Source organism: Sinocyclocheilus rhinocerous, unplaced genomic scaffold (assembly GCF_001515625.1).
Source record: "Sinocyclocheilus rhinocerous isolate Xijiao unplaced genomic scaffold, SAMN03320098_v1.1 scaffold601, whole genome shotgun sequence".
Classification (NCBI taxonomy): Eukaryota; Metazoa; Chordata; class Actinopteri; order Cypriniformes; family Cyprinidae; genus Sinocyclocheilus; species Sinocyclocheilus rhinocerous.
The window spans coordinates 261,510-277,845 of NW_015656605.1; the positions used below are offsets into that span (position 1 = coordinate 261,510).

The window sequence follows — 16,336 nt, forward strand, 5'->3', positions numbered from 1 at the left end:
TTCCCTTTTTTTTTTTTTTTTTTTTCAGATTCAAATCAGCAAAAATTGCGCTTCAGTCTGTAACCGTTTTTCTCTGACGCAGACCTGCATTCTGTCTGTATTCATGCAGATCATATATTTTAATGAGCCGTATAACAGCATTTAACCCGTATCATTAGAGCAGCTTGCTCTTTCACCATGGAAAAGCCAAAGACTTTTTCTTAATTATGCTGTGTCGTGCGGGTCACCTTTACAGGTGTGTACCTCTCTGTGTGTGACCGTATTAGAGAATGATACCACCATTAAACATTTAGATGGAATTTAACACCCCTACACACACACAGACTGCCCCCTGTATCCATTAATTTCTAATCTCAATATAACAAGCTGTGTTGTCATTCACAAGAGCTGTCTGCCGGAGTGCTGAACAAGCCTGTGTGTGCATGAGAGAAAATCAGAGAGTCAATAGAACAGAAGACGATCAGTGACCAACAGAGAGCTGCGTTTAATCAGATACATTTGCTGAATTTGATTGAATCTCCACTGCAAACTTAATTAGAGGCCTGATTTAATATGGAACATCTAGTAAATGGTCCGTAAATATGATAATTATTGCCTAATTAGTATTTTTTTTAGGTGGAAGTTGCATATTACTGAGTGTTCATTAAGACTTTCCCATTTGCCTAGATTTAAATTGTGAATTTTGGGATATTGCGTAAAAAGTTGTATGTATAGTGAAAAGGCATGCGCTTATTTAAGAATTTAAGAAAGTATTACCTTTAAATATTTCTGAAATATTCCCTCAGAGAAGAAAATATTACCAGAGCAGTATTATTGCATAGCATTTCATATGTTGCTTTTGTCATTGCAATGTTCAGATTTTTTTGTTTAATTTCACATTGCAGTTTACAGCATAGCTACATCAGATGGTTTGTTGTGTCAGATATAGATGAGTAAATCTAGAGTAAGGTAATCTCTTTAGAAATCAAAATGATTTGACCTGTGAGCTCAACAGTAGTATCTCCTGAAAGACTGTTGTTAAATATTTAGCGCTTTCCTGTCATGAATACAAATGCTGTGTAAATGAGGGTCTACAGGCAGCTGACCCTGGGACTGGAGCCTGCTGAGTGGGGCTCACGCTAGCCTAAATGATTTAATTCTCATTACTTCAGCTAGTGTTTTAAGGAAACGCTTTGAAATACATCACCTGGTAAACACCGCTCTTCCCTGTCTCTTAGAGCTCTTCTACTTTTGTCCATGGGGAAAAACTGACTGTTCGTTGGTTTGACACCACATGGTATTTCTGTTATGATGCAGTTTGCTTATATCATCATGAACTGCTTACGTTATTCTGCGTTGCATAAAAAACATTGTTATATACTACAGTGGCCTTCAAAAGTTTGGAAATGCCCTTTGTTTCAAAGTGGGATTTTGGAAAATATCAGCATCAGTCCTTATTATCTGTTGATCGATTCAGTAAACTAACTTGAAATCATCAAGTAGATTTTCCTTTTGATTATATAATAATGACAATATATACATGTTCACAGTCAGACATGCCCCTTCGTCAGCTGTAATGCCTGATTACTGGATTCAACTCGGCTCAGGAATTGTTTTTTTTTTTGTTAGATGTTTGGTTAAGCACACCTTTAAAGTTTGACACATTGATTGCTTATTAAGGCTACTACACAACAGACATTTATAAATGAAACGGTTTATAAATAGCTCTAGTTCTTCCCTGCTGAATAACCCTGGCTGAAATACTCTAAGCTGGTCTCAACTGGTTATGATGGTCTCTCAGCCTGGCCATGTTGTATTTAGCTGGTTTATCCCAGTTTAGTCCAGCTGAAAGTGCTCAAAACCCTTTAAGATTTCAATGGTCAAAACTAGGGATGCACCGATACCGATACTGGTATCGGTATCGGGCCGATACTGAGCTCCTGTACTCGTACTCGTTAAAATGCCCCGATACCAAACGCCGATACCACACAGCATGTGATAAGCACCATATTCAGACAATGAAACACCAAAACCATTGTTCAGGGGTTTTATTGCTAAATGATCTTGTGTTTTCAAATGAATCAGTTGAGTCCATGATTCAATGACTCATTCATACAGACAGTCAGCTGACTCAGTGACTCACTTATTAAGTCATAAGATGCGTCCAAAATCACATACTGTGAACAGGTACTATATTTGGTTTCAAACTTGTTTTGCAACCTTTTGCAAGTACTTTTTTCTATATAGTATGAAAATGGGTAGTGTGAATGAAACTCAAGCGTACTACATCCGTCATTTTGTCATTGTCATGTGACCTACCAGGGTCAGTTGCGTTGCGTCTCTGCCATTCATAAATCCTCTCCTGTTGCCTCATGGGATAGTGAAATGTCCATCAAATGCGCACTCCAGGATCTCGTAGATGTAGTAGGTTGTCCAGGTACTTTTCGCCTGCTGGCTGCTGTTTTTGGAATACTATGAATTCGGACATACTACTCTTTTCACATACTTAGTATATAATATGAAGTAGGCATATTTTAATGCATCAAGTGACTTGCTGGTTTTAGTTTCATATTTAGATGAGCATTTCAATTATTATTATTAATTATTATTTCATGTTTCAATATTCATGTATTAAAAAAAAAAAAACATGGACAGCAACCCTTGTTAACATCTGGGTTGTCAAAACAAAGAAACCTCGTACTGCAGAGAGCCTGCAGTCAAAAAGCGAAAGCAGCAGAGTCCGTTTTTAGACCGCAAAGATTTCAACAACAGCAGCAGATGATACTTGCTCATATGAAATATGAAAATGTGTTTTTTCTCTCAGTGGGTCTTGATGTAGCCCTGATGTGGTGATCACTGATAATCATGGGTAATCCTCAAACCGTTATATTCATCCGTGCCTGCAGGAGAGCAGTGCTGAAGCACAACTGGCATAAACTGAGTCACAAGCAACATTCAACTTATGTTTCGGCCACGGATGGCGATAGAGAGCGGTCAGCTATAAGACTTTTGGAGTTTACTCAGCTTATGGGGGGAAAAAAATGTTGTATCATCTGAACAATTAAAGTTGGTCTGTGCTTTTCTCAAACATAATATAATACGTTCTTTCAACTCAAAAATAAGATGAAAAGTAAGCTCAGAATTAACATGACAATGATGTAGAATTTTTGATTTATTAATCAAACAAAAAAAAGGTGATATAGAGTTACTTCTATACAGCAAACCAAGTTGTACATACATACTGAAATGGAAATAACATCACTGAAGAAACTTTTACTACAAAATAAAATCTACAACACTACATAGAGCTTGTGAAATGTTGGCTTTTTTATGTAATGTCACCTTTTCTGTATTCAGTAGTTCAGTCAACATTTGTCAGACAAAATTGATTTTTTTACAATGTGCTTAAGAACCCAATCGCTTGGATGGCACTTTATATAAAGTATAGTGCCTGCTTACAGTACGAGTGCATTCACTCATCTAAAAAATTACCTTTCCCTTTAGGGAACACTTACTAGTTATTAGTTTGCAAACCAGCCATTAGTTATCAGATGTTTATTGTGTCCGAAATCTACATGCAAAACTGCAACAGAAACAGCCTGCTTTGAGAAACAAGATTGTGTTACTAGAAACCGCTAAAGGTCAAAGGTTAAAAGAAATGTGTGAATCAAGGTGTATTTCACACAGGTGAGATTCATCAATGCAAGCCCTATGTAACTGTAATATTGAAGTAAAATGTGTCTGTCATTCAAAGCAATGCTTTTCTATGCTCCAGTGATTAGTTATGCCTGGCTTATAAGCAGTGAGTCAGTATTGTAGACCCAGGGGAAATAAAATTGGCAGAAAATCAGAGTGAGAAGATTTAATTATCACGCGAAGACCTTTTCCGTCGACCGTTCCACTGAACCCAAAAAACCTAATCCGCCCGGACATCAGCCTCCTCTTTATAATTTGTTTCCCATGCAATCATATGCCAAGCAAGTACTGTTTTATTGATTTTTTATCACTGCAAATTTTAAGTTTTTTTTCCCCTGAAAAGCTATGGTGGTTGATCCCTTCCCTCTTCTCTCATGTGAGTTGAACATAAAGAAACAATAGTGCTTCATGCAATCTTTCACCTATTTTGACACTGAATATTTAGACATATTGTTGACCAGTGTCTGCAGCTGGAATATTTCTCCAAATGCATAAAGAGCTACACATGCAGCTGTTCTCCTGTGCATGTTTAAAGCTGGATTAAATGATGGATGATTGACAGCCATTCCTCCGCTCTGTTATTGGTGTCACACTAGCCAACAGCTGCACTGGATATATAAATGCTAGAAATCTGTTTTTGTTTTGTTTCCTTATTCTATAATATATGCACATTTTGTTTATCGACACATTTTATATTTACGACCTCGTTTTATTTTAATATCAAAACTTATACACTATCAAAATATTAAACTTCACTGTGCTAAAATATCAATTACTGATTATTCAAGTGTGCACACAGGTGAAATAATAACATTAGGAAAACTGGTGTAAATATGTGATAACAAATAGTATAAAAATACAATGTACAGACATCACATGGGGCACAAAAGCCGTAACATTTAGGAACGCTATGCACACATAATAGTTTTATATAATTTAAAACTTCTACAGCAGAGGAGAAGACGAATGGCCATTAATTTGTGCTGTTTTACTTAAAAACATTTACCCCAACAAATGACAAATGCAGACATGTCCACACTCAAGCATTTCATTGGGCAACAGCCCGCTCTTTACAGCTGATATACTTCACAAATAACTGACAGCCATGATTTTCATTTATAATAACCAATACTAAGATCCGGCATTAGTAAACTACTCTTCACTCTTCGGTTACGTTCACATTCGAGCTCTGGCAGTATCCTGGCTCTCGGCTTATCTTGACTGGATCAGTGATTCAGTGAGTTGTTGACTCAAGAACAGCTGCAATCGAATCAGTTTGATTCACAAATGAATCATTCAGTGCAGTTTGTGAACCGAGCCAACAGGTTCATTTGGAAAGAATCAGCTCGTTCACGAATCAGACATGGCTCTCGTGTCTTCAGTCTCTTCAGTTCAAAATAATGAGGAACGATATGTTTTAATGAAATGTAGTAGAGTCAAAATTACAATATTATGCTTTGGGATGTAGTGAAGTAAAAGTAAAATATTTCCCAGAATAAAAATACTCTGATAAAATACACATACTTGAAAAATGTACTTGTGTTTGTTACTGTCCACAACTGTATCTAACCCATGTATGTATAATAACCATTCAGTTTGTATATTTTTTGACTATGTTCACTATTTTTATTTCTGTGAAGCTTGTCTGAGTAAAGGATTCATCTGCTTATTTTAACATGCAGTTACACAGTTTGAAATATGCTGATAGAGGTTTGGTAGCTCTGTTAACAGCTGTTTGTGTTGAACATGTTCTCTTGGGAGCCTGTGTGTTTTAGGGTATCAGGACAGCGTGAGGGTGGCCTGTCCAAACCCACACGCACACACACACACTCACGCACACACACACACACACTCACACACACACACACACACACACACACACCCACACACACACCATAGAGTAACGCTGCGTGTTTCTAAGCATTTCAGGGGACCTTTAATCCATCAAATGCCCTAGTGTTATTTTATTTATTTATTTTGTAATAACAGGAGCATCAACAGTCGCTGTATGTTTTGTTCAAATCTCACAAACAGTGAAGTCAGGCTTTCTTATTTGCTCTCAATAAAGCAGAGTGCAGGGTTTTAAATACTCTCGGGTGACAGAGGTCACCGGGGCACTGTTCTTAATTAGCCAAATGAGTCCGCCTGCATTGTGGCAGTGACCTTCTCTGCAGTCAATTACGTGAAAACCACCGTCTGAGTTACACTACAGCGCTGAGAAATAATGCTGATCACACATATCTGTGAATCGGATTTGTTTGTCTGGCAGATTAGAATAAATGAGAGTTACAGTCGTAGCGTGAGGCTTCGGTCTCATGAATGGAGAGGCTCTTAGTCAGGTTTAAATCTGATTACATCATTTGTGTTTTAAAGGCTAGCTCCAATTACGTAATTTGTTGGTTGCGTGTTTCCTTAATTATAGAGATGTTTGACAGCAAAACCTGAGAATACTGCACTTTTTTCCCTTCCACATTCCTTTATTCTTTCATCTTGCTGTTCATGCTATTGTGACATTTGTGCTGCATCTCACACACACACACACTCTCACTCTCACACACACACACACACACACACACTCTCACTCTCACACACACACACGCGCATGCACACACACACACACACACACACGCGCGCACACACACACACAGTAAACCGAGCTTTGCTTTGTCATTACAGGTTTTATTTGTGTTATGGCTCAGTTCTGACATCATAACGGGAACTCATAGATGATGTTTGTCATTGTGCATTTGTGTTTGCATTGACAAGAACTGTACATTATTTATACCAAAGAAAGATTTTGCTATAAATCATGGATATGTTTGTTTGAGCAGTAACTAATGTTAATGTATGCATGCCATCACTGGCATTAGGCAAGAACATACATCTGTTATTGTTTTCCTGTGCAGTTTTAGTCATCTCTCCTGTAATCCAGTATGATATCTGGAATGATACAGTGCTTGTGTTGCGTTCATCTTGATCTTTTGGAGCATGCACACAGCACCAAAAGCAGTTGTAGTCTGATTAACAAGTATATGTGATTTGACGAAGCTGAGCTACAAATGTCTAGGTCTGTTAGTCTTTCTTAAACTAGTGTTTACATGACATTTCAACTTGATCATTTATTGCATTAATCTGCATAAAATCAAACTTGTAAAGTGCATGTAAACAAATGGTCCTCAATGTTTTTGGCCCCCCATTGTCCACGACGAAATTCAAAGGCACCATGACTTTTCCTGTTGTTTGTGATTTACTGGAGAAGGATTTTTTGTTTTTACTCACATTTTTTACCCTCTAAAATATTTTAGAGCTTGGCATAACTAGAAAAATGTATATTAATCATAAGCATACCCATGGGACTATAAGATTTTATTAATTTACATAACTTTTCCAGGTCTACACATCCAGCCTGGTCTCGTTGTTTATGTAGCTATTAGTTTGTAACATTTACAGGTACAAAACGTACGATTTGAAAATATCGACAACATCTAAAACGTAAACATTTTTTACAAATTAACATATTTACAAATCTTTTATATCTTAAGATGCACTTTTACTATTTTATTGATACATTTTAGATCCCTTAACCCTATTCCCAAACTTAAACATAACCATTTTATAGAGAAAAAAAAGGATATATTAAAAATAATAAACACAAATGTGCATTTGTATTGTCTTTTAATAACAATATATCATTAAAAAAAGATATATTTTTGAGCTGTTAATCCCACTCCCACCTCTAAACCTAACAATAACCATTTCTTAAAAATACACTACCGCTCAAAAGTTTGGGATCAGAACATTTTTAATGTTTTTTACAGTAGTCTCTTCTGCTCATCAAAGCTGCATTTATTTGATCAGAAATACAGGAAAAAATATATTCGGCAGCACAACTGTTGATAATTAAATAAATCAGCATATTACAATGATTTCTGAAGGATCATGTGACACTTTATACTGGAGTAATGATGATGGAAATTCAGCTTTGATCACAGAAATCAATTATATTTTAAAGGATATTAAAATAGAAATCATTATTTTATATTGTAATAACATTTTGCAAGATTACTGTTTTTTTCTGTATTTTTGATCAAATAAATGCAGCCTTGATGAGCAGAAGAGACTTCTTTAAAACACATTACAAGTCTTACTGAACCCAAACTTTTGACCGGTAGTGTATGTAGAAAAACATGACAGACAAGTGCAATCACAATCATGTATTTATTGCAAAAGTCCAAATGACGATGTGTTGCAGTCTCGATACTCTGTGGTGATATGCAATAGTTATAGTGATGTACAGAACAAAATGTTAAATATTACCCCAATCCACGGTAATTTGTAAAGAGTCCAGGATTTTATGTTGGGTTTCTGGTGTATTTTATGGCATGACTGAGAAAACACCTGTGTTCCACTCCAAGCAAAATAAATATTACTTGAAAAGTAATGGTTAAACAATTATAGAAATGTTATTCATTCTAAGTTTGTAAAGTGTAGAATGAGAAAATGTTGTCATTTCATATGAAGTAAATGAGTAAAATGTTTAAATAAATGTGATGTGAAAACATAATGCCATTGATGTGACAACTGAATACAAAACAATCAAAACATTAATGCCACGATACTAAACGTCATAAAGATTCATGCACATTTGTACATCTGTAAAGTATTTTATACTTAAATAACTGGCGTTTCAGATGCTGTCAGTACATCATTAGTGTACGTTTCAGCGTCTGTGCAAACATAAGTAAATATACATTTGGTAAAACCACACTTGAGATCATGAGACGAGATCACATTGAGACATCACACTTTTAAAATTAGGCTACCTCATATATCCAGATTTTCCTCTGGCATCTGGACCAGTTGCAAGCATGAGAGGTCTGTATTATCACACTGACAGTTAATCAGCCAGTCACTGTAATGAAGAAGACATGATGGGCACGCATTATCAAATCAACAATAATGCGCCATTCATGCCACGTTCAGAGAACACAGCGAGTTCTGACACTGTCCACTGATTAGAAAAAATTAGTGCTTTACATGCTATTTGATCATCATATATTGATCCTATATTCATTTTTTACCTTTGTATGGTCTATTATTCTCTCAGATTCACTTGCATCATTGCACTGCCTCCAGCATTGTGTTATATAGCAGTGGAGAACAGTTGATTACAGGCTGCAAAATGTGCTGATCCACAGACATCACGGTACAGGAATGCAGCTTCGCTAGGGCCCTATGAAATCCTTTTTATTTATTCTGTTTTCTTCATTCTGTTTTCATTTTTTCTGGACTCTGTTTAAATGGTTAAATTAAATTTTATTAAAATCAATCAAAAAGCATGTCCAATTAACTGCAATCATGAAACTGATAAAGTTATCAACACATTAAAATTTTAGGCCCCTATGAAATGTTTTCTTTAATCTCAAATTCCATTTGATGTTTTTTTCAAATTCTACATTTCTAAATTCTACTTTTTGATTTATTCGTCCAAAATTTGCCACTTTCCGTATCATTTCGCATTATACAGTACATTCCATTTTTATGACTGGGTTCCACGATTCTGTCCAAGTTGAACACATTGCGGAAATCATAGGGCCCTACAAGGAATTGAAAAATGATAGATAATGTTGATTTAATGAACTTTTGTGTATTAGGCATTAAACATCAAATATATCTTTGACAGCAGTTGTAATTCCTGCTGGAAGCATCAGCCATCGATGATATTTATTAAACCTCCACAAACCAGTAATGCTGCATATGCTTAATGACTTCACCCATGTACTGCAAATTGGTGCTGTTCAGCAGGAAAAATAAGACAGTCGTATGTGTTTAGTTTGAACCGTCATTGTGGGGAGCAGGTTTGAGGTCAGCTTCCTTCATGAGCTGATCAGGCATGCGTCTATTAGAGTGACTGTTCCTGAGGAAATCTTCTGTCCTAAAGCTAAATCCAACTAGATTCCAGAGCACACTTTCCTCCGTCTCTGTCTCTCACACACTGCTTTATAGCCTGAGGGACACTAGCGGCATCTGGCATGAGCTAACATGGAGCAAGCAAGAGTCAATCCACTTGTAGATGACCCATATCAAGTGCGGCACATATCAGATTGCTGGAGAAGCTTTTTATTTGGCCCGTTTGTGAAGCGCGATCTGCTCCAAACATGGATCGGGTGCATGTTACTAGATGATTGCAAACTCTCTTTGTTCATTGAGATCTCATTTGTCAAGGCAGAGAGCCGAGAGGGTATTAGTTAGTTAGCAAATATTGACACGCCACTTTGGTCGGGTAACTATCAACTGAAATCAGCAAATCAATGCTCCTAATAGCTGCTCATTACGAACTTGATGCATTTTCAGTGTTCGCATCAGCTTTGCAAGTCAGTGCAGGCAAGAACTATTACTTGACCAGCGGCCCGATGCGTTTTTTAAAGAAGCCTTCTCTAGCGTTGCATGTGGAAATCTTTCAGTCTTTTAGGTGGCCGTTTCGCTTGAATGAGACGATGCTTAAATGTCTAGAGTGTGTCTGACTGAAATTAATGGCAGTTTTTGCTGTCAGACGTGTAATTAAGTTAACGCAGTGACCTTTCATCCTGGTTTCTTTTGTGACACGCGTGCTTGTGTGATGGAAATCACAAAGACTCGAGCGAAAGCCCATTTTCTCTACACGTCGGCTGTAGCACTCGCACAAAGTCGGGAGAGGACCTTTATTTAGACACCAGATCTTCCTAGATAAATAAAGACAGTGTTAATGGAAGAGGGCCGAGTCGGATGCGTGTCAGGGGTTTGCCCAGATAAATCATTAGATGGAAGGTTATTGGAAATGCAGGGAGATAAAAGACTGAAGAAGCCAGTAATTGCCTTAAAGATCAGACTACAAAGCATTAGCCCGGCTTTTACAAGGCCAGTCGGCAACAAAAGAGTCGTAATTTATGAGCTCAGCGTAAAAGAATAGCATAATTGCATTAAAAATTAATGCTAATGAGGTCTAAAATGGGGAAGGTGGTTATTATGAAAGTTTGTATTCATCTTCTTTGGCCTGAATGATGGCTAGTGGCTTGATTAATGGCTTAATTTCTATCAATTAGCCGTGCCAGAAATAAATAAATAAATCTATCCACAGAGCCGGGGCTAAATTGAGGATTGAATTACATATCGTAGCCCGATGCGGAGATGGAGGCCGGATTCCCAATGGTTTACTGTAGAGGGAATGTGCTTGTGTGCTTAACAATTAGTTCAACTTTTTGCGCACAAATATGTTGATGCATGTATTTCATGTAATCCACAGTATGTGGATAAATATCAGTGGTTTTCAACCAGTAGGGGGCCTCAAGTCGACTTGCAATAATTAAAAATCATACAAAACAAGGATTACAATAAGCTAGAACAACTAAAAACAAGAAATCTGTTATGGTAAACACAGCTGTGCCAGTGCATGTGAGAGGTCTGCAAGTTTTTCCATGTATTGTAGTGTTTTCTTTTTTTTTCTTCTCACACTCGTCTCATTCTCAATCAGTGCAGTGCCATCATTAGGTCTTGTTTGGCTTGCTCATGACATTCAAAAGCACCTTTGAATCCGCGTCGTTTGAGACCGACCACCTGATGATGGGCAGCTACTGCTTTAATTATTCCATCAGTGATGAGAGCCATTGTCATTTAGCTCATGGAAGTAAGGCATTCAATTATGGGAATTGATCAGGCACTGTGAGTTTAGCGTTCACGTTCCTCTGGTATCCTTGAACGTGGTGCTGCCGCTTTCCTGCAGTGCCTTGAGTTGTTGAACATCGCCCTCTTGTGATTCTCTGTTGCAACATGTACCACGCACAGTCCTGCCTGCTGGAGAGGATCTTTCCTTGGATTTGAACACACTTGTAAGTAGAGAAGCAGCTATTAAGAGCGTTTCATGACGCTGGACTTCTCGTGTCTGTTGTTCTTTTTCACAAATGTTAATATCTTGGTTTCTTCACAAATTTATTCACATCTAAATATGCATTCATTCATGTTTAATAAAAGCAGAGTCCGTTTAGTCCTTTAGGATGGCAGGGAAAGTCAACACTTCACATGAGCAGAATCCATCATATCTATCTCTGTCTCTGTCTGTGGAGAGGACTGCTATAAGGCTTGTGTAATGCGGCGACAATGGACTCTAAATTAATTTTGTGGATAATGTGTCAATATTAAATGTCAACTTTGACCTGGCCTTGTGCTGATCGTGTCTGGCAGAGATGTCTCTCCGACAGCGCTATCGATTTTCTGCTATCTGCTCGGCACGGGCCCCTCTCTCAAAGTCCATTATTTTTGATTTTCCTATGAAATACATATCTTTCCTCACTGACATCTGACAAACAGCATATGGAAGTCATTTTATCTACCAATAATGTGTTTGTCAAAAAGTATGAGGCATTAATGGAATTCCGGGCCAAGGATAGGTTGTCACTGCTGTATCTGGGTGGGCTTGTGTGTTTGTGTCTGTGTATCAGTCATTAAGATGTTCGGTACACACACACACACACACAGGAGGAGTAATAAGTGTGTGATTGAGAGCCAGTGGACTGCTGTCATCTTAAGGACGGTCTGTAGGCTCCTAGAGGTTATTGCGCCTCCGTTTTGCCTCATGCTCAAGTATGTGTATTTTTGAGAAGGCAAACTGTTGTCACTATGTATGGACACATGCCTGAAATTGTTCGGGCTTATTTTATTGCAAGTTTGTTTCTCAGAGCAGGTGTGTTGTGACATCAGCAGTTAGCACTGACACGCGTTTGTGTTTTTATGGTGTGTGTGTGTGTGTGTGTACCTGTTTTTCTATTCTGGTGGGGACTTAAACCTGAATACACACAGACTCATGGGGACTGGTCTCACAGAGGGGACCTAAATTGAGGTCCCCACGGGTAAACAAACTAATAAATCAAACAGAATGAAGTTTTTTGAAAATCTAAAAATGCAGAAAGTTTCCTGTGAGGGGTAGGTTTAGGGGTAGGGTTGGTGTCGGGCAATAGAAAATACAGTCTGTACAGTAGAAAAACCATTACGCCTATGGAGAGTCCCCACAAGGATAGCTGACCAGACTCTGTGTGTGTCTGTGTGCGTGCGCGCGTGCGCACACAGTGTCAAATCAATGTCTATATGTATGTTACTTGAATGAAGCTAGATATTCATTAGAATGAGTGTTTTGCTTTTCTTTGTAGAAATTGTCAACTGTTTGCCAGGAAAGAATGACAGTGCTACAGCGTTTAAGTTATGTTTATAAGCCTTATAAGACAAACACTAAAAGCTGTGTGTGTGTGTGTGTGTGTGTGTGTGTGTGTGTGAGAGAGAGAGAGAGAAAGATTGAGCGAGTATTTCTGCTAACAGAGAGAAAACCAGAGCAAATATTCATTTATTCATTAAACGAGCAGAGCAAGAAGATGTGTTGTGACAGTTGCTCCCTGGCAGTTAATGGATTAAATTAATTCCTCTCATTAGCGCAGGGATCTGTGTGTGTGTGTGTGTGTGTGTGTGTGTGTGTGTGTGTGTGTGTGAGAGAGAGAGAGAGAGAGAGAGAGAGCATGCTTCCTACCTAATAGTGTTTGTTTCTGAGCATTTTCATGCATATGTGTGGAGAGAGATTGAATTGTGGGTGAATTTGAGTATCAGTAATACATTGTGTTTTATGTTTAAGGATGTTTTAAATTAGCAGGATCACACAAACTGTTCTGAATAACAGCACAGCTGTGGCTGTAGGTAATCACAGCTTATAGTTCAGTAAACAAGAAGTTAATGTGGAGTAAGTTAAATATTAGACACAATATAGCCAGTTGCTCTATTTATTTATGGAAGTAGTACCAAACAATATCACATTAGGTCTTTATTTTCCTGAATTAATGTGTGAGAGAAGTATGCATATGAAATAATAGAAGATCCGTTTACCCTGAAGAACCTTAGAATTGATTATTTTTTTCTTGAAATTCTGTCTCTCCTGATAATTGTGTAGGCATTGCATCGCCAACATACAGATATTCTGTTTAAACCACTGATCTCTATATATGACTGGATTATGGAATTCTAAACAGATTTTTTTCTTTTTCTTTTTTTCTCGATAGTCCACTTTAGACATTCTTCTATCTGCAAGTAACTCTCATTAGACTATTTGTAGACTGTTAGTAGAATAAGTTGATGTACTTGCAAAGTTACGTACAGTCAGTAGAATGTGGAATATCAAAATAAAACGTTACCTTCTAAACTATCAGCAATCGTTGAAGTCACAGTATGTGTTAGTGTCCATATTAATATGCTCAACCACCAGAGGGCATCAGAGATGGACAGCCGATAGCTTGACTAAAAATGATGTGTATCAGTCCAACCCAAAATCATTAGCATATGTATCTCCTGATATGATTATTAGGAGAAACTGAATGCAATATACAGCAGATACCGGAATAAGAGCCTGCTACTATATTGCATTCAAATTTGAGGTTGTGTACAATGCATCATTTTACTCAGAACTATGCCATAAATACTTGGAGAGACATGGATCACATCTTCAAGCCAAAACACAAAAAAAATAATAGTAACATCACAACATAATTGCATAAACCACAATGAATACACCATTGAATTTGTGCATAACTTCAAAATGTTAGAAAACATAAATCTGTCTCCAGAATAAATCAGCTGATCTGATGTTCACTTCAATACTGTGATGAACATCGCTGGCTTTCTCTTTCAGTAAGCAGGAAAAATTATAAAAAAAATAATAAATAAATAATCATTTGCATGCTTAGCAAGTTTGGAAATGTATAGAGAGACTTCGATTTAAAAGCTGTGTTAGGTTGGTTAATGTTTACTCGGGTGATTTCTGAAGACTGTTAATAACGTGTGGGAGTCACCAAGAAATCTAAATGGACAGTTTTTTTTTTTTAATAGAATATTGCATTGTAAGCCAATCAATTCCCATTGGACCAAATTAAATCTTTTCCTCATTTAAGAAGCTGTTTCACTCTGATATACATCACAATTGGGACGTAAACAGGATCACAACCTCCGTTTCATGCAGACTATAATTATCGATCCACATATCTATATCAAACTAAAGATCATCTTCTGAGACCAGCATTTCTGACTGTTAAAGGGATAGTTCACCCAAATGTTTATCTGCTTACCCCCAGGGCATCCAAGATGTATGTGACTTTGTTTCTTCAGTAGAACACAAACGGAGATTTTTAACACAAACCGTTGCAGTCTGTCAGTCTTATAATGGAAGTGGATGGGAATCACGGCTTTGAGAGTAAAAAAAAACATACACAAACAAAACCAAATTAAACCCTGCGGCTCGTGACGATACATTGATGTGTAAAGACACGAAACGATCGGTCTGTGCAAGAAACTGAACAGTATTTATATCATTTTTTTACCTCTGATGCACTGCAATGTCTAAATGTCGTTTCCTGAGCGCGTCCTGAGTGCGTTCACAACATCCGGCGCGTGACGCGTCTTCTTCTTCTTCTTGCTTTACGGCAGATAAAAATGTGTCTTCATCAAAGTGAAAGTGACTTATAAGTGCATTACCGCCACCTATCTCTCAAATGGACCATTGACACTATCTACAATCTCAATTAGGAGTGCCAATAGTCCATTTGAGAGATAGGTGGCGGTAATGCACTTATAAGTTTTTGGGTGAACTATCCCTTTAAGTCCTACTTCCACCGAACTACTTCAAACTACAGAGGACACTTAACACAACATAGGCTTCATCAAACCAGTCATTTTTTTCTTGACAAGATTATTTTCTTTTTTTTTTCCTGCTACTGTGTACTGTGTGTTCTTGCTTGTTTGGACAGTATGCTGTTGTTTTGCTGGAGACATACTGACATAGACAGGGAATGGGATCGGGACACAACCGGCATCCCATGAGCACAGCTGCTTCAATGTGTCATGTGCACTACAGACTCAACACTGTCCAGTAGATTGATGCTGTTATTCGCTAAGAGATGAATCCATCAGAATGATGTTTTTTTCTGTTTCTGTGGTTTGTGCCCGTCTGACCTGCCCCGCTGACCTCTCGCCTGTCCACTCACCGCTCTGTTTTTTGTTCCTCTAGAGGAAATGTCTCTCGCCGAGCAGGTGAAGAGGATAAAGGATATCGAGGCCATTGAGAGCGACTCCTTTGTTCCTCAGGCTTTCAAATCATCTCGGGATGCCACCAAGGTACATCTCTGGCTCTCTCCTTCTCTCTATTCTCTTTGCCTTCCTTCTCATATATAGATATATTCTTTTATTTGATTTCTTTTCGCCGGATTACTCTCCGTTTGTCTGCAAATTAAATGATTGCCATTAAATTCCGTTTGGTCTGTGGCACCTGTCCACTTGTGCTCGGGCCCTTGAAAAGCGTCTGCCCGTCGGTGGGCTGTGAGCATTACTGAATCCGGTCCACCGCTCAAATCAGATTACTAACAAATGCGCACAGATCTCTGTGGTCTGAGACAAAAGGTGACAGCTGAAATGAGTCTGTACTGATGCTAGACCAGCACTTAACATCACTCTGAATGATGTACGAACAGCAATAAAAGCATACATGGAGGACATTCTTTGGGCAAACACAAATACATACATTCACGCACATTTGATTTTTCAATCATTTCCGTTCCATGTAGCTCAGATAAAACCTCACTGAACAGAGTATGGCCTTGAT

General features: G+C 37.9%; 1 long non-coding RNA gene across 1 annotated transcript in view; it reads left to right on the plus strand.

Annotated features, from left to right (window-relative positions):
* The window catches only part of LOC107720423 (uncharacterized), a 61,428-nt gene extending 45,607 nt beyond the window's left edge, over window positions 1-15,821 (plus strand). Inside the window, exon 3 of the long non-coding RNA XR_001637612.1 lies at window positions 15,746-15,821. This is a non-coding gene — a long non-coding RNA (uncharacterized LOC107720423). The remainder of the gene's footprint in view (window positions 1-15,745) is intronic.
* Window positions 15,822-16,336: the final 515 nt, after the last annotated feature.